The sequence below is a fragment of the Sminthopsis crassicaudata genome, chromosome 1 (genome assembly GCF_048593235.1).
Source record: "Sminthopsis crassicaudata isolate SCR6 chromosome 1, ASM4859323v1, whole genome shotgun sequence".
In the NCBI taxonomy this organism is placed as follows: Eukaryota; Metazoa; Chordata; class Mammalia; order Dasyuromorphia; family Dasyuridae; genus Sminthopsis; species Sminthopsis crassicaudata.
In genome coordinates this window covers 661,229,860-661,249,493 of record NC_133617.1, presented here as the reverse complement: position 1 = coordinate 661,249,493, position 19,634 = coordinate 661,229,860, and the positions used below count along the sequence as shown (strand labels likewise).

Here is a 19,634-nt window from a genome sequence, read left to right as displayed (position 1 = left end):
CTTGGGATATAAGCCCAGTAGTAGCAATGCTGGATCAAAGGGTATGCACAGTTTGATAACTTTTGGGGCATAATTCCAGATTGCTCTCCAGAATGGTTGGATTCTTTCACAACTCCACCAACAATGCATCAGTGTCCCAGTTTTCCCACATCCCCTCCAACGTTCATCATTATTTGTTCCTGTCATCTTAGCCAATCTGAAAGGTGTGTAGTGGTATCTCAGAGATGACTTAATTTGCATTTCTCTGATCAATAGTGATTTGGAACACTCTTTCATATGAGTGGATATAATTTCAATTTCATCATCTGAAAATTGTCTGTTCACATCCTTTGACCATTTATCAATTGGAGAATGGCTTGATTTCTTATAAATTAAAGTCAATTCTCTGTATATTTTGGAGATGAGGCCTTTATCAGAACCTTTAACTGTAAAAATGTTTTCCCATTTTGTTACTTCCCTTCTAATTTTGTTTGCATTAGTTTGTGCAGAAACTTTTTAATTTGGTGTAATCAAAATGTTCTATTTTGTGATCAATAATGGTCTCTAGTTCTCCCTTGGATACAAATTCCTTCCTCCTCCACAAGTCTGAGAGGTAAACCATCCCATGTTCCTCCAATTTATTTATGATTTCGTTCTTTATGCCTAAATCTTGGACCCATTTTGATCTTATCTTAGTATGTGGTGTTAAATGTGGGTCCATGCCTAGTTTCTGCCATACTAATTTCCAGTTTTCCCAGCAGTTTTTGTCAAATAATGAATTCTTATCTCCAAAGTTGGGATCATTGGGTATGTCAAACACTAGATTGCTATTTTTATTCACTATCTTGCCCTGTGAACCTAACCTATGCCACTGATCAACTAGTCTATTTCTTAGCCAATACCAAATGGTTTTGGTGACTGTTGCTTTATAATATAGTACTAGATCAGGTACGGCTAGATCACTGTCATTTAATTTTTTTTTCATTAATTCCCTTAAAACTATTTTCTTTATAGATTTTGGAGGGCAGTATACCTTTCATGACATTTTATACAATACATACATATATATATATATATGTTTGTTCATATAAATAATATTATATAATTCCCTATTTAACCCATTTCTGATGTGTTAGTTTTCAGAACTACCAGATTTCCTCTCCCCCCCCCCAAATACCTCTGTGTTGGTTCTTCCTCTGCACCTAATTTGTACATCAGAATTACTATTTTTACTTTTTCCTAGACAATTTTGCCTTTAAAAATCGCTCATACTCAACTCTGTCCCAATCTTTCTTTTGAGCCACCCAATTACTGATGTCAATCTTAAGCAGATGGTATACATTTCCATGTAAAAAACATAAACTATTTGTCCTCGTTGAGTCCCTAGAAATTAATCCTTGATGTTGGTTCTTACATGTTAAATTTTGTATTAAGTTTGGGTTTGCTTGAATCTCGAAGTTCATTGACTCTTCATTTTTTTTCATTCACTGTTATTCTTAGTTTTGCTGGATATGATATTTTTGAGTACAGGCATAGTTCTTTTGATTGATGATATGTATTACTTCAGGACCTGTGGTCTTTTATTGTAGCTACTAATAAATTCTATACAATTTTAATTGCAGCTCTAGCATATTTGAATTGGTTTTTGCTTGTTTGTTTCTTATAAAATTTCCTCTTTAATCTAGAGGTTTCAAAATTTGGCAATAATATTCCTATGTGTTTTCCATGTAGGATCTCTTTGAGGTGGTGATCAATGGATTTTTTTCCATTTCTACTTTCCCCTCTTGTTCTATAACTCCAGGACAATTTTTTTTTCTTTCTTTTATTGTTTAATATTTTTTATTTTCCCCAATTACATGTAAAACAACTTTTTACATTTGTTTTTAAAACTTTGAGTTCCAGATTCTTTCTCTTTGTCCCCATCCCCATTTCCTATTAAGAAGGCACATGTGAAGTTATGTAAAACATTTTCATAAAATTCATGTTGTGAAAAAAGCCATAAATCTTCACCCCCCTCAAAAAAACCCTCAGGAAAAAGAGTATGCCTCAATCTGTATTCAGACACAATTTTTTCTCTGATTATGGATAGCATTTTTCATCAAAAGTCCTTCAGAGTAGTCATCATTGTATTGCTAAGAACAGCAGAATCATTCACACCTGATCATTCCACAACATTGTTATTATTATATACACAATACATTCCACTCTACTAGAGCTCATGGACTTTCCAGGTTTTTTTGGAAAAAACCCCACAGAACAATAATATTTCATATACCATGATTTATTCAGCCATTCCCCAACTGATGAGTATCCCCTCAATTTCTGATTCTTTGTCCTGAGAAGAGAGCTGCTATAAATATTTTTGTACATATAGGTCCTTTTTATTTTTTAAATCTCATTTTGAGATTCATTCCTAGCAATAGTGGTATTATTATATCAAAGAATATGCATGATTTTATAGCCCTTTGAGCACAGTTCATATCTTTTGATCATACCAATTGGTGAATAGTTGTTTTTTATATATAAATTTAACTCACTTCCATATATATATTTGAGAATTGATCCTTAATCAGAGAAACTTGCTTCAAAATTATTTTCCCAATTACTGTTGCTAACTATATTTCCCCCTTTTTATTCTATTCTCTCTCTACTTTTATCCTGACCCTCCTTAAAAGTATTTTGCTACTGACCACCTTCTCCCCCAATATGCCCTCTCTTCTACCACTATTCCCTCTTCTTACCACAGGGTAAGATAGGTCTGTACCTATAATTGAGTGTGTATGCTATTTCTTCTTTGAGTCAATTCTGATGAGAGTAAGGTTCACTCACTCTCCTCCTCCCCCTCTTCTCTTCTCCTCCTCTATAAAAGTCTTTATTTCCTTCCTTCATGGCATATAATTCATGCACTTCTACCTCTCCTTTTCCAATTTTCTCAATATATTCCTCTCTCACTATTTACTTTTGTTTTTTAAAGATACTATCAATTCATTTTCAACTCACACCTGTGTCCTCTGTCTACACATACTCCTTCTAACTTTCATAATAATGAGAAAATTCTTAGGAGTTACAAGCATCATTCTCCCATGTAGGAATCTAAAGACATAAACCATATTAAGTGCCTTATAATATCCATTTTCTGAATATATCATTCTCCTTCTCCTGAGTACTATATTTGAAAATCAGATTTTCTAGTCAGCTCCAGTCTTTTGATCATATATGCTTGAAATGTTATTGAACATCTACCTTTTTTTTCTACAGGATTATATTTAATTTTGCTGGGTAGATGATTCTTGGTTGTAATCTTAGCTCCACTGCTCTTGGGAATGTCATATTGCAAGCCCTCTGATCCTTTAATGAAGAAGCTACTAGATTTTGTGTTAGCCTGACTGTGGTTCCAAGGTAATAGAATTGTTTTATTTTTTTCTAGATCCTTGAAATATTTTTCTCCTTGATTTGGAAGTTCCAGAATTTGGCTAAAATATTCCTGGGAGTTTTCATTTTGGGATATCCTTCAGAAGGTGATCAGTAGATTCTTTCAATATTTATTTTATCCTCTGCTTCTAGAATGTCTAGAATCTCAGGAAAATTAAACTCTCCTTTCTCTTCCCATTTTTCCCACTATATCTTTTACTTGATTATCAAAATTCCTTTTGAGAATTTCTATGGCCTGAGACTAAGTCTTATTTTTCTTGGAGGCTTGGATGTAGAAACTTTAGCTTTGTTATTTTCTTCTAAGTGTGTGTTTTGATCTTCCCTATCACCATAGTAAGTTTCTATGATCAGAATATTTTTGTGTTGTCTGTTCCTTTTCCTAATTTATTACTCAGCTTTTAAGCCTGTGTTAAAATAGGATTCTATTTCCAGGGTGGAAGATGCACTGTCCCAAACTTCAGGAGTTGGTGCAGCTATTTTCAGAAATCCTTCCAAGAATATGACCCCAAGTACCCTTTTTTTGCCCTGGAGCTTTGAGGTGTGTCCCTGCTCCACAATGACAGTAAATTCTAGTGTATTAAAGCAACAGAATCCTTTCTTAGTGCTAGTAGAGATTTTCTGTGTGCTGAAGCTTCTACCATGCTATTGTCTGCAAAGAGTAATACATTTTATTTCCTTATTACCTTTTAAATTTTAAAATTTTATTTTTCTTGTCTTAATGCTTTAGACAACATTTTTAATACAACACTAAATAATAGTGGTGATAATAGATAGTCTTGTTTCACCCCTGATCTTATAGGGAAAGCTTCTAGTTTATCTACACTACAGATTGAATTTTACTTTATAAAATGAACTTTTCAGTTATTTGGAGGATGGATTAGAATGGAAAGATGAGGCAAGGAGAATAATTAAGTGTAGCAATCCAGGCAAGAAGAGGTAAGGGTATGGTTAGAATAGTGGCTGTATGAGTAAAGGGAAGTCAGATGTGGGTTTTGTGGTGGAGATAGAAAAGTCATAAATTAACAATTGAATAGATATGAGCTGTTAGTGAGATAAAGAGCTACAGAAGACATGAAAATTGAGAACCTAAAAGACTGGGAGGATTCTGGTATCTTGAGCAAAAATAAGCAAGTTAGGAAGAAAGGTAAGATTGAGGGAAGACAATGAATACTATTTTAGACATGTTGAGTTTGAAATGCTAATGGAGCACTTGGTTTGAAATGTCTAATAAGAAGTTTGTGATCCAGATTTGCAAATCAGGGAGAAAGCCTAGGACAGTTTAAATAGATAAGGAATCCTTCAGCATAGAATGACAACTAAACCCATTGCAAACTAATTGAAGTCATCAAGAAAGATTATATAGGGAGAGGGAAGAGAAGGGTATTCAGACTGAGGGCCTTGGAATATAGTGACAATTAAAAGGTGTGAAATGGGAGATGGTCTAGCAGTGAAGAGAGTTCTGAGAGATAGGAGAACCAAGAGAGTGAGCAGAATCACAAAAACTCAGAGATGACAGAGCATCCAGGATGGGCATGTGATCAGCAATGTTAAATACTCCAGAGATCAAGGATTAAAGTTTAAGAAAAGTTCCTTATATTTGTCAATTAAGAGGTTACTGGTAACTTTGTCATGAGCAATTTCAACTGAAAACAGTTACCATATCATATATAAATCTTCTCCAGGAAAAATATTTAGTTCTTTCAGATTTTATGCATGAGTTCTATTCTTTTCTAGCTTGTCAATATCCTAAAATTTGTTTCTCTCCCTCAGACCATAAGAATGTTAGAAACACTCACCCTTTAGACATTTTTCTTATTTCAATCTGTTCATACAAGCATAATTCTTTTCTACTGAAAATAGCACAACGGAAAAGCTGTCAGATGACCAAACTTTTGAATCTTCTCCAAGCAATTGAAAAATACAATGTCTCTCTTCTGATCAGCTAGCTTCCAGCAAAACCACTGCAAGATCAGCTGTATCAGCTGGAAGCTTTCTCTACGTCAATCTTAAAATTTCTTGTAACTTTCTACACTATATACCCCATTACTTTCATTCTGTCTTACTAATGCTTTTCTCCTATAGTTTCTAATGTCTTAAATCAATAATCTTAAATCAACCTTCTTATATGCAGTAATTTGTCTCAAAAATTTGATATAAAAACCAACAGTTCTTCCTGTGATTAAAGACTCCAGCAGTATTTATATATTTTCTTCATAGTCTCATTATTTGATAATTTTGTCAGTTATAACCTTGAAAATAGCCCCCAAAATATGCTTATAAACTATAATATTCTATAGCCATCATTATCTTAGTCATTGCTGTCTTAAAACAGGTCCTCTCCATAAATTCATCTGAGAGAGAGTTTACTATGGGTCCCTTAGAATAATCTGTTACTTTTCAGCATTTTATTTAGATTTATTTCTTCTCAAGTTGATTTTAAAAATAATTTTCCATATTCAAATGTTATTTTTTTCTGCTCCCTTTTAACAACCAAACTATTTACATAAAAATGTATATCTTACCCTAGTAGTCAATGTCTGGAGCTCAAGTAATAGCTTCTTGCTAACCAATTACTTCACAGCTGCAGGGACACTGGTACAAATAGCCATAGGAATTCACCTTTTGAAAGGGCATTCAGGGAGCATACATATGACACCAGCATAGGTCCCTATCTCTGCATATTCTGATGTATTTAGATAGTCATGAATTGAGTCTGCCAAACAATTTAAGAAGGCCATTAGGTTAGATAATAACTGTATCCTGTCTTATTGGGTTTGGAAGCTCAGCTAATAAAGCATCATAATCTCTAAATATTGTATGAAAACCTCTAAGAATATATTTCCAGCCGGGAACAGTTTAAATTCCATGGATAGGGTATAACAGTAAGGAAACTTCTGCCTCCATTCAATTATAACCCTGAAAGAAACACTGAGAACAAAATCTGATTATCATGGGGACTACATACTTTTTGCTTGGAAACATAGCTATTCTACATATAGCACTTCTTCTGGATGACTGAAAGTTTTTTAAATAGTAATTTAAACTATGAGTCTAGCAACTAATTTTTGGGGAGCATGAAATATCCCATGGTGAGGAAAAAATGGGTAAAAATTGCAAGCACTTTAGATAAAATGGGCAAAAGGGGTGCAAAGAATGAAACTTAAGATAAAACAGTGATTCTTCTGACTTGAAAGCAATTGAAATGCTTAGAAAATATTCTAAATTCTACTGTTCTAGACCACATGCAGAGGTAATACTGCATCACTTTGGATGTGTCCAGAAAGTTTATTTTGTGCACTTTTCAAATTTAAGAACTTACAAACAGGTTCGCGTAATTTGACATTTCAGCACGATGCCGGAATAAAAGCTTTTGGAAAGCTTTTTGTTGTCTCTTTTAGTTACTTTTTTGAAACTACTTTAAAAGAAATAGCTCCTTCATTTCTTCCTTGAAATAAAGAAAAAAAAAACCCAAGTCACAAGAATGCACCAACATAATAACTTGCCAAATAATTATTTACTGACAAAAAAGCACAACAGTATTCTTTAAAGGCTCTTATTGAATATACTTTTTTTTATTATGAAACAGCATAAAAGTTTGCAGTCTTGGAAGAAAACAGCATTTCCTTTTTCCTATGATGACAAACATTAACGATTAGCAGAGTTAAGGCAAAATGATGCTCAAGAAACTTCAGTGGTTCCCCAGGGTCCTCCGGTTAAAATTCAAAATTTTCTATATTTCAAGTCTTTCACAATCTGGCTCCACTCTTTTATTCTGGACTGAATTATGTATTATTCTCCTCCACAAATATCTCGTTCCAGCCAAACTGACTTTTTTGAATATGTCACCTACCTTGTTCTTTCCTTTGTTAAATGCCTCTCAAACACATATAGAAAGGGAGCTATTTTCTTGCTTGGAGTCTGGTGGAAATTGAGGCAGTTGTTAATTATTTTATGATTTTATTAATAAAATGATACTTTGCTTGGAGACATATGCCTCAATTTATTTTTGAAGCACTTAAGGTCTCCATTATCTCATGCCTAGATTAATGAAATATCATAAATATCATTATAACATAAGAGCTAGTTCTATAGCATCATAGTTTGTCAAGATATTTGTTTGTGTCATTTTATTCTACTTTCTTGACAATCCTGTCAGGTAGGTACTATTATTATTCCTCCATTTTATAAATAAAGAATTTGAGGTGAGGATAATTGAAATGATTTCCTGGGTCATAGAGTTATCCATTATTTTTCAGTCTCCCTGTTTCACTTTACTGTGAGATTTATCTGCTGAAAACAACTGGATTATTATCCATTCAATTAAATTCATTAGCTATTATATTAAGGACCTTCTATGTGTTAGAAAATATGCTAAATTCTGGGAAAACAAAGGCAAATATGTCTTGTATTCAAGGAAGTTACTTTCTTACCTTCCGAATACAATTCTTCCTTTGCAACAGCAACAACAACAAAATTCGGTTCTACACATATATATTATTCCTAGGATATACTATAAGATATTTAATATGTATGGGAATGCTTGCCATCTATGGGAGGGGATAGAGGGAAAGAGGAGAAAAATTCAGAACAGAAGGGAGTACAAAAGATAATGTTGTAAAAAAAATATTACCTATGCATATGTACTGTCAAAAAATGTTATAATTATAAAATTAATAAAAAAATAAATATAAAAAAAGGAAGTTACTTTCTACTGGAATAGGAAATGAATTGCTTATTTCCCACCATGTTCTGGAGGAAGTCCAAAAGGCCCAATTCTTAGTCTGCTGTGTAAGAGTCTCCAGGACCATCATATGGGTGGTGATATGTTTTTGGTACTGCTGCCACTGTATGTTCACTGTCCTCAAACATGCTTAGTGAATTTCTCTCTGTGTGCTCTCTCTGCCTTATCATAAGCCTACTTATGTATTTTAAGAGCCATTTCAGATCTTCAGGAATATTGTGATTAATTTTCCCAAATGGTAATTATGAAAAATCTTTTTTTTTAAGTAAATTTTTGATTGATTGGGGTTTCCTAATATATGAAATAGTATCCTTGAGGAATGTAGTAGGTCATAAATTTTTCTGGCTTGGAAACTGTTTAGGCCAATTTTTTTAGCCTACTTTTAGCCTAATTAAGCAAGATAAAACTCCCAAACCCTGGGGCTACCATCTGTAGTTTAGGATCAATCAGTCATTTTATTAAGCATTTAGTTAAGAGTTAACTTTGTGTGAAATACTGTGCTCTCAGCTCCTGAAGAGAGGTGGTTTCTAAGCCCCAAACAGTTTTCTACAATGATGTTTATGATTCAAAGAATCCCATAATTTCTTTCACTCTGCAATTCTTAGCTTTTGTGATGAGCAATTGAGGATGGTAGAGAAGGTGAAGAAGTAGTTTTGGCAGAAAAGCTAATCTACCAATTGGAAAGGATAAGGGTCAGAGGCCAAAGGTATTCCCTGTTGTTAGTTAACATTAGTCTAACACAAAAATGTTAGACCTACTCAACCCCTAACTTTTTGCTTGTAAGATTTCAACTTTTATGAGCATAGTATCCTGGAAATGAACTGTTTGGTTTTTAGCCAAATGTTTTTAATTCAGATCAGTGCAGTTTCTCCATACTTCCTCCTTTGATATCAATTAGCTTTTCTAAATTAGAAATTGTTAGGCATAATCATTTTAGAATTCAATATGAATCACTATCTTTCTATATTATCTTTATAGGTAGATATTGTTTTTCTTCTAGATGTAAAAATAGTTCAAAGTATTTTATTTTATTTTTAAACCTTAAAGAAATTTTCCAATATAGATTTCTGGTTTAAACAGCCATGAATTTCTAGAATTATAGGATGAACTTGGGTTTAATTTTTATATTTACAATACTTGTTCCAAGAAAGCTACTGAAGGTACCTACCCATGTGTACTAATGGCCTTTTCATTTAAAATGACCTTTACTTCTGAAAGGAAACTTTCATCTAGGTTCCCAGGCGACAGAATTATCTGTGACTCCCAAGAGAATGTAACTGTCTCAGAAAGCATACTTCAACAGAGTCAATACTCTATATAACATATTTGAGAAATCCACATATATATCTGGACTATTTAATTTCAGAGTAGTGAATAAATGCAGTAAATTACAGACTTGTACAATTTGGTATTACTAGAAGATTGTGATAGAAGGGAATAAGGGACTATATTTTATGCTAGAACATTTTATGATTCTAGGGTGTCATTTCTGAGCATAGGTATCCAACATTTTGAAGTCTTATTTACACCCTGTCCAATATCTACTTGAGATGGCAATTTTCCATTCCTTGAGCATAAAATGTCCATCCTGTAGGACTTTTAAAAAAATCTCATTCATTTCCCCCCCATTTCTTAAATTGGTTCTCTCTCCTAAAAATATTTTCATCTATCAAAGTTCCCAGCTCATGGGTCAAAGTTCCCTAGTATGTTTTGCTTTCTAAGATGCTCTTGTAATCTCTGATTTATATTATTCTATAGTTGTGTACATAATTCATTCTTCCTACTACTTTACATTGGTAAAATCCTTGAGGGCAGGAAGAAGTATCATTATATCCCCTTGCACATGGCACTGAAGACCCTTTCCATAATAGTCACTCAATAAACCTCATATAGAGTCATAGAATTTCAGGGTCAGAAGGGAACTCAAAGTCCTTTTAGTTTAGCTTATGCCTGAGTTCCCTTTACAATATAATTGACAAGATATCTTTATTTGAAGAGCTATATAAAGGTCTTGCTACTCCCTTCTAAGGAAGGGACTCAATGACTCCCATTGTCAAGATTTTTTTTTCTATCCATGACTCAAAGATCTGCCTCTAGATAATTTCCACTCATTGCCTCTAGATCTATCATCTGGGGCCAAGGAGAACAAGTTTAACCTATTCTTCTATACAGTAGCCTTTCCCCAAGGAAATACTAAAGAAGGGAAAGGGACCTGTATGTGCCAAAATGTTTGTGGCAGACCTTTTCATAGTGGCTAGAAGCTGGAAGATGAATGGATGTCCATCAATTGGAGAATGGTTGGGTAAATTATGGTATATGAAGGTTATGGAATATTATTATTGTTCTGTAAGAAATGACCAGCAGGAGAAATACAGAGAGGCTTGGAGAGACTTATATCAACTGATGCTAAGTGAAACAAGCAGAACCAGAAGATCATTGTACACTTCAACAATGATACTGTACGAGGATGTATGCTGATGGAAATGGATATCTTCAACATAGAGAAGAACTAATCCAATTCCAATTGATCAATGATGGACAGAATTAGCTACATCCAGAAAAGGAACACTGGAAAATGAGTGTAAACTGTGAGCATTGTTTTTTTGTTTTTGTTTTTGTTTTTGTTTTTGTTTTTGTTTTTGTTTTTGTTTTGCTTCTCTTCCCAGATTATTTTTACCTTGTGAATACAATCCTTCCTTTGCAACAACAAAAACAACAAAATTCGGTTCTGCACATATATATTGTACTTAAGATATACTATAAGATATTTAATATGTATGGGAATGCCCGCCATCCAGGGGAGGGAGTGGAAGGAAGGAGGGGAAAAACTAGGAACAGAAGGGAGTACAAGGGATAATGTTGTAAAAAAAATTACCTATGTATATGTACTGCCAAAGAAAATGTTATAATTACAAAAATTAATTATATAGTAGCCTTTCAAAAACTTGAAGTCCCTATCTTCTTGCTCTTTACTCTCATCTCCCCAATTATTTTTGTCTCCAAATAAAACCTTCTCAGTTATTTCAACTGGTCGTAATATATCACATTGATCAAAGGTCCTAAAGCATCTTAGTTGACTTCCTCTAGAGCCTCATCTGCTTATCAATTTCTTTCTTAAATTATGATATTTAGAATTTAGTGATAACTATAGTCTATCCAGCACAGAATACACAGAGCTAATATTTTCCTAATCTTAGACCCTATGTCTCCTCTATTAAATCCATTAGTTAGTCAATAAATGTTTAGTAGATGACATGGGACAGCTAGATGGCAATTGTCAGGCCAGAGTCAGGAAGACCTTTTTTCACGAGTTTACATCTGGCCTCTGGTTCTTATTACCTATTTGACCCTGAGCAAGTCACTTAACCCTGTTTGCTTAAGTTTCCTTATCTGTAAAATGAGCTGGAGAAGAAAATGGTAAACCACTATAGTATATCTGACAAGAAAACCCCCAATGGGATCCCAAAGAATCAGACATGACTGAAAAACGATTGAACAACTATTATGTACCTGGCACTGTGCTAAGTGCTGCTCATTAAGACACTATGATAATATAAGCAATTTTGGTTACCATATAACATACATTGTTGACTCATAATGAGTTTTTGGTTTCTCTTTTTAATAATCCCATCATTTCTTCAATTGAATTTAATTAAACTAATATAGAAAACTCAAAGGATGAGAATTCTCAGGAAGTAAACCATACACTTTAGTAAGTCTATATTTCTCCTATTGTCAGATCAAATCTTCAGACTCCTCAAGTAGCTGGATACTTCCTGACAATCAGTCATACATGGATTCATGATTCTACCATGTGACATGGATACTATAGCATTTTGGGAAGATGAAGAGAATTCCTTTGCTCATGAATTTTCTCTCTCCTTATATATCTTGCTCTCTAGACTTCAGAACCCACACTTATCTTCTTGCTATTCTTCACACATCCCTTTCCCTCTGACTCTTGTCTCTATGCCTTTGTATTGACTGTTTCCTCCACTTAGGATTTTCTCCTTCTAGATCTTCTCCTCTTAGAATTCATGGTTTTACAAAAATAATAAATAACAAGAGTCCTATCAGCATCACTGATATGCTGCAAAGGTTTTTTAATTTCCTAATGTATAAAACATCAAAGCATGGAGATTTTTGGATTCTAATCCTTAAAGAAACAAACATTTATTTATCATTTATATGTCAGATCCTTGGGATAGATAACAAGAAAAAAATCAAATAGCTCCTGTTCTCAGAGAACTTATAATTTATGGCTGCTTTTATTTCACCCTACCTTTCCAGTTCACTTTATTATCAATTAGTTGGAAGGTTCTCAAAATTAGAGAATCACAGAATCTCAGTACCTTAGATTTCAAGACTTCAGATGGAATATAGTTGTTATTCAGTTGTCTTCAGCCACATCCGACTCTTCATGACTTCATTTTAGGTTTTCTGGGTAGAGATATTGGAGTGGTTGGTCATTTGCTTTTCCAGCTCATTTTACAGATGAGGAGACTGAGACAAAAAAGATTCAGTGGCTTGCCCAGAGTAATATGAATAATAAGTATCCAAGGCTGAATTTGAACTCAGGTTTTCTTGATTTTAGACCTGGCTCTCTACCTACTGTGTCACCTCAATGCCCCCAGAGGTCATATCGTGTGCCACAAACCAGAAACAAGTAATCCTTTCTGCCATACCAATGATGTATTCATTCACATTCTTTGGGGAACATTTCTACTATGGACCCATTATCTCCCAAGAAGTTCATAGTGCTTTGGGATAATTTTTGTTTATGCCAAACCTATAATCTGACTCTGCCCTTCTAGTTTATCTTTCTGAATAAACTTATTCAATATAAAGACACTTCCCAAAAGATATAGGATGCTAATAGGATTCTTGCTATAGAAGTGGACAGAATTTTAGAAGTGTTTAGGCTTACCCCCTCATTTCATATGTGAGAAAACTCAGGCTTAGAGAATTTAAATGATTTGCCACAATATCCCATGGATGGCAAGTAGCAGAACTAGGATTTGAACTCAGGGTCTATAACTCCACCTAAGGTCAATCCTCTTTTGACTTGCCCTGCAGCTATCATACCATTGGATGGACATCTAGTTCCTTTCACTGTCCTTGAACTGGATGTCACTGATTTAATATAATATATTAAATATGACAAGACCAATCTACTGTTGTAGATAGTATAAATCTTTTGAAGTCTGAGATTAAATTTTTAAAAATTGATCAAGTCTCCACTAAAAACTGTAGCTTTTTCACACCATTTATAGCTTCCCCTTATCTTGTATTTATACAAAGTTCATTTATCCATATTAAGTAGTAATTTCCATCTAATTGATTCAGCTCATAGTTTTAGCCTATCAACATCTTTAAAAATTCTAACACAATGCATTTTATCTGAAAATTTGATATCTGCCATGTTATACCTTTTTCATACTTATTATAGTTAAAATGTTGGGCAAATATATAGGTGGCCAAGGAGATGATCCATGGGTCATTTTGCTAAGAAGACCTCCTCATCATCTCACTATTTATATAGATCCACAAATAATTATTCTAGTCATTCAGAATCTACCTGTCAATCTAATGCATGTTTTCCATCTTATCCATTAAAATAAGCATGTAAGACATCAAACATTATGCAATACTCTTATCAAATCCCAGGATGCTATCTATGTCTTTATCATTTCTCTGATCTATAGTCTATTTAAATTTATGCTCTCAAAAAAACCCAGAAAAGAGGTTATGTTAGGTATGACTATTCTTCTTGATGAAGTCATGCTGGCTTTGAGTCAATACCAAAACAATTCCATCTGCATATATATATATATATATATATATATATATATATATATATATATATATATATATATATACTCACAATCACAATTTCCTTAAATAAATATTCTTGAATTTTATTAGGAATCAGCGAATTGACTAGCTAGATATTTTAGTTTACTAGCTTATAGTCTGAAGTTTGCACTTTCTGTCTAATGGAAAAGTTGCATTGATCCCTAATAAGGTAAAGTTTAATTTTATCTTCTATGATGTAAGAGTCAGGACTACTAGGAGTAAGAGTCACAATGAAGACGGCAAAATGAAATGTCACAGAGACAAGATTGGGTGGAGCTCTGGGGAAAAAGGTATAAATAGCCAACATCTACCACTGAACTGGAGTTGAATGTCAGCTGCAGGAGGATCAGGATCAATGAGTCTGAACCTAGGAGAGCCTCAGAAAAATTGGTGAAAAATTGGGATTTAGATGACTCAGGAAGTATCTGGCTTATTTGGGAACACATCACCTATTGCCTGTCCCCTTCCTTTCTTTCCTCAGATTGCAGTCTTTGTTGCTCGTTTTAATGGTGTGAGATTGGATCCTTGTGTTGTCAAAAGATTGGGAACTGACTCTCTCTTTCTTAGCATGGTTTATTTATGAAAGCATTGAGAAGAAAATGAATGTGTGAAGTGATTCGTGTGTGAAGTGATACAAATTATAATAGAAAATAATTTAGATATCTAGTAGGTAATGACTTAAAACTTTTTTTTTTTCTAATGACAGGAAATTTTAATGCCCATTTCTTTTTAGGTGGTAAGTACTTTGCTAATCTAACTAATAGCTCTTACCAAGATTGTTAACTTATTTTCCCTAACTGTATTGGCAAATGACTAGGCTATATAAAACATTAAAATAGAAATATATAAGATATATTGTGCCAGGGTTGTTTTTTCTAGACTTAAAATAGGAGATAGTAAAGAACCTCATTCCTGATTGGTTGTGGAAGACAGCAAATGCCTGTGGTAGAAATGAATAGAAAAGGTTTTGTAATCGGTCAAGGATGCCTGCCTGAAGTCACTAAACTGTGAGCATGGGGGGGGGGGGGTGAGGGTGGGGGGTAAGCGGAATATTAATATATTTGTCTTTTTTTCTAGAATAGTTTCCTAGTTCTTCACAAGTAAGTAGATAAATTTGCCCCATGTCCCTGAACTTTGCCCTGTCCTTGCCTTTTGTGTCTCCTTCTCCAACTAACACTTTTTGTTTGTTTTTTATTAGGTTCTATCTCAACTGCTCAGTTTACCTTTTTCCCCCACCATCCCTGAGTCCACCTTCCTTCTACCATCAAACACCCACCTACTTTCCTCTTTGATTCAATCTACTCTGACTAACTTGGACCTACCTACTCTGCCTAACTTGGACACTGGAAACCCCATTCAATATCCTCTTTGATTCAATCTACCTACTCTTCCTAACTTGGACTTCAATCTACCTACTCTTCCTAACTTGGACTTCAATCTACCTACTCTGCCTAACTTGGACTTCAATCTACCTACTCTGCCTAACTTGGACCTACCTACTCTTCCTAACTTGGACTTCAATCTACCTACTCTGCCTAACTTTGACCTACCTACTCTTCCTAACTTGGACTTCAATCTACCTACTCTGCCTAACTTGGACCTACTTACTCTGCCTAACTTCCTACTCTTCCTAACTTTGACCTACCTACTCTTCCTAACTTGGACTTCAATCTACCTACTCTGCCTAACTTGGACCTACCTACTCTGCCTAACTTGGACCTACTTACTCTGCCTAACTTCTTACTCTTCCTAACTTTGACCTACCTACTCTTCCTAACTTGGACTTCAATCTACCTACTCTGCCTAACTTGGACCTACTTACTCTGCCTAACTTCCTACTCTTCCTAACTTTGACCTACCTACTCTTCCTAACTTGGACTTCAATCTACCTACTCTGCCTAACTTGGACCTACTTACTCTGCCTAACTTCCTACTCTTCCTAACTTTGACCTACCTACTCTTCCTAACTTGGACTTCAATCTACCTACTCTGCCTAACTTGGACCTACCTACTCTGCCTAACTTGGACCTACTTACTCTGCCTAACTTCCTACTCTTCCTAACTTGGACTTCAATCTACCTACTCTGCCTAACTTGGACCTACCTATTCTGCCTAACTTGGACCTACCTATTCTGCCTAACTTGGACCTACTTACTCTGCCTAACTTGGACCTACCTACTCTTCCTAACTTGGACTTCAATCTACCTACTCTGCCTAACTTGGACCTACCTACTCTACCTAACTTAGACCTACTTACTCTGCCTAACTTGGACTTCAATCTACCTACTCTGCCTAACTTGGACTTCAATCCACCTACTCTGCCTAACTTGGACCTACCTACTCTGCCTAACTTGGACCTACCTACTCTGCCTAACTTGAACCTACTTACTCTGCCTAACTTCCTACTCTTCCTAACTTGGACCTACCTACTCTTCCTAACTTGGGACTTCAATCTACCTACTCTGCCTAACTTGGACCTACCTACTCTTCCTAACTTGGACTTCAATCTACCTACTCCTCCTAACTTGGACCAAAATCTACCTACTCTGCCTAACTTGGACTTCAATCTACCTACTCTGCCTAACTTGGACTTCAATCTACCTACTCTGCCTAACTTGGATCTACCTACTCTGCCTAACTTGGACTTCAATCTACCTACTCTGCTTAACTTGGACCTACTTACTCTGCCTAACTTGGACTTCAATCTACCTACTCTGCCTAACTTGGACCTGGAAACCCCTCTCAATATTCCTCTGATTCAATCTACCTACTCTGCCTAACTTGGACACTGGAAACCCCTCTCAATATTCCTCTGATTCAATCTACCTACTCTGCCTAACTTGGACACTGGAAACCCCTCTCAATATTCCTCTGATTCAATCTACCTACTCTGCCTAACTTGGACACTGGAAACCCCACTCAATATTCCTCTGATTCAATCTACCTACTCTGCCTAACTTGGACACTGGAAACCCCTCTCAATATTCCTCTGATTCAATCTACCTACTCTGCCTAACTTGGACACTGGAAACCCCTCTCAATATTCCTCTGATTCAATCTACCTACTCTGCCTAACTTGGACACTGGAAACCCCACTCAATATTCCTCTGATTCAATCTACCTACTCTGCCTAACTTGGACACTGAAACCCCACTCAATATTCCTCTGATTCAATCTACCTACTCTGCCTAACTTGGACACTGGAAACCCCACTCAATATTCCTCTGATTCAATCTACCTACTCTGCCTAACTTGGACACTGGAAACCCCACTCAATATTCCTCTGATTCAATCTACCTACTCTGCCTAACTTGGACACTGGAAACCCCACTCAATATTCCTCTGATTCAATCTACCTACTCTGCCTAACTTGGACACTGGAAACCCCACTCAATATTCCTGATTCAATCTACCTACTCTGCCTAACTTGGACACTGGAAACCCCACTCAATATTCCTCTGATTCAATCTACCTACTCTGCCTAACTTGGACACTGGAAATCCCACTCAATATTCCTCTGATTCAATCTACCTACTCTGCCTAACTTGGACACGGAAACCCCACTCAATATTCCTCTGATTCAATCTACCTACTCTGCCTAACTTGGACACGGAAAACCCCTCTCAATATTCCTCTGATTCAATCTACCTACTCTGCCTAACTTGGACACGGAAACCCCTCTCAATATTCCTCTGATTCAATCTACTTACTCTGCCTAACTTGGACACAGAAACCCCTCTCAATATTCCTCTGATTCAATCTACTTACTCTGCCTAACTTGGACACTGGAAAGCCATTCAATATTCCTCTGATTCAATCTACCTACTCTGCCTAACTTGGACACTGGAAACCCCACTCAATATTCCTCTGATTCAATCTACCTACTCTGCCTAACTTGGACACTGGAAACCCCTCTCAATATTCCTCTGATTCAATCTACCTACTCTGCCTAACTTGGACACTGGAAACCCCACTCAATATTCCTCTGATTCAATCTACCTACTCTGCCTAACTTGGACACTGGAAACCCCACTCAATATTCCTCTGATTCAATCTATCTACATTCAATATTCCTCTGATTCAATCTACCTACTCTGCCTAACTTGGACACTGAAACCCCTCTCAATATTCCTCTGATTCAATCTACTTACTCTGCCTAACTTGGACACGGAAACCCCTCTCAATATTCCTCTGATTCAATCTACCTACTCTGCCTAACTTGGACACTGGAAACCCCTCTCAATATTCCTCTGATTCAATCTACCTACTCTGCCTAACTTGGACACTGGAAACCCCTCTCAATATTCCTCTGATTCAATCTACCTACTCTGCCTAACTTGGACCTGGAAACCCCTCTCAATATTCCTCTGATTCAATCTACCTACTCTGCCTAACTTGGACCTGGAAACCCCTCTCAATATTCCTCTGATTCAATCTACCTACTCTGCCTAACTTAGTATTGACACTGGAAACCCCACTCAATATTCCTCTGATTCAATCTCATCTCTGCCTAATTTAGGACACTGGAAAACCCCACTCAATATTCCTCTTTGAAAATCTACCTACTCTGCCTAACTTGGACCTACCTACTCTGCCGGACACTGGAACGCCACTCAATATTCCTCTTAATGATTCAATCTACCTACTCTGCCTAACTTGGACACTGGAACGCCACTCAATATTCCTTTTATTCAACCTACTTTGCCTAACTTGGACACTGGAACACCACTCAATATTCCTCTGATTCAATCTACCTACTCTACCTAACTTGGACACTGGAATGCCACTCAATAATTTATTGGTCAATATTCAACTGTATTCTCAACCATGAAAATTCGAGGATTAAAATCAATTTGTGAAGAATGGATGCATGGATTCAGATTTCTCCAAAGATACTCTACACCGTTAAATCCAAGTATTTTTGACTAAGGACCAAGACCAGCAAACGTTTCCCTAAAATATACTTTCCCATGGAATGCTTGCTCATCACTTGAAAGACCTTATCAAGATCAAACTCCTTCTCCAGGTGTTGGCTGTTTCTGATCCTGATACATGTTCCTCTTTGTGATATTTTTGTATTTAATAAACTGTTTCTGATCCTGATACATGTTCCTCTTTGTGATATTTTTGTATTTAATAAACTGTTTACAAAACCTTGCCAAGTACCAATTTAATTTTTAGCCAATTTTTTTAACACTAGCTCTCAATCCTGAAAGACCAGGGTCAAGTCCTGAACCCTAGCAACACTGGCTTGTGATACATTACTAGCATTCGTCATACCTTCCTAGACTACAGAGCTCTCTTGGAGAAGTTCTCTTCCTATGACTGAGCAATGGAAAGATGTTTGTGGAAAAATGATACACTTAACAATTGATTCATCAATATAAAAATGCAACAATATAAAAGTGCAACCTGCAATAAATAGGAGAGCATCATGAGCAGGTCTAGTGGAATGTGTACCCAATGGAGTCCTAAAATCTAGGATGAAGTCCAAACTCTGAAGCTAGAATCTAGCTTAAGTTTTATGACGGGAGTTGTGAAAATATTCAAGATTGATAGTGAGTCTTGCAAGGTAGTAGAGGCTTAAAAAATCTTGTGTAAATTATATGTATTTGTGTATGTATAC

At 35.6% G+C, this 19,634-nt stretch overlaps 3 long non-coding RNA genes across 14 annotated transcripts in view; 1 reads left to right on the top strand and 2 right to left on the bottom strand.

Annotated features, from left to right (window-relative positions):
• Positions 1-19,634, bottom strand: part of LOC141555637 (uncharacterized) — a 57,611-nt gene that overhangs the window by 17,449 nt on the left and 20,528 nt on the right. Inside the window, exon 1 of one of the 2 annotated variants that reach the window (XR_012486287.1) lies at positions 12,505-12,740. The exons of the other annotated variant lie outside the window; for it this stretch is intronic. This is a non-coding gene — a long non-coding RNA (uncharacterized LOC141555637). Of the gene's footprint in view, positions 1-12,504; positions 12,741-19,634 lie in introns of those variants that run through there. 2 annotated transcript variants of the gene reach the window in all.
• Positions 15,032-17,272, bottom strand: LOC141551407 (uncharacterized). 11 transcript variants are annotated; one of them, XR_012484863.1, is made up of 3 exons: positions 16,292-17,272; positions 15,993-16,237; positions 15,032-15,962 (listed from the first exon to the last, which is right to left on the bottom strand). It is a non-coding gene; the product is annotated as an uncharacterized LOC141551407 (long non-coding RNA). The 11 variants fall into 11 exon arrangements; XR_012484858.1 differs by having other exon boundaries at positions 15,032-16,111; positions 16,184-16,237; XR_012484861.1 differs by having other exon boundaries at positions 15,032-16,087; positions 16,184-16,237.
• LOC141551408 (uncharacterized) lies at positions 15,049-19,111 on the top strand. Its single transcript, XR_012484864.1, has 2 exons — positions 15,049-15,108; positions 18,528-19,111. It is a non-coding gene; the product is annotated as an uncharacterized LOC141551408 (long non-coding RNA).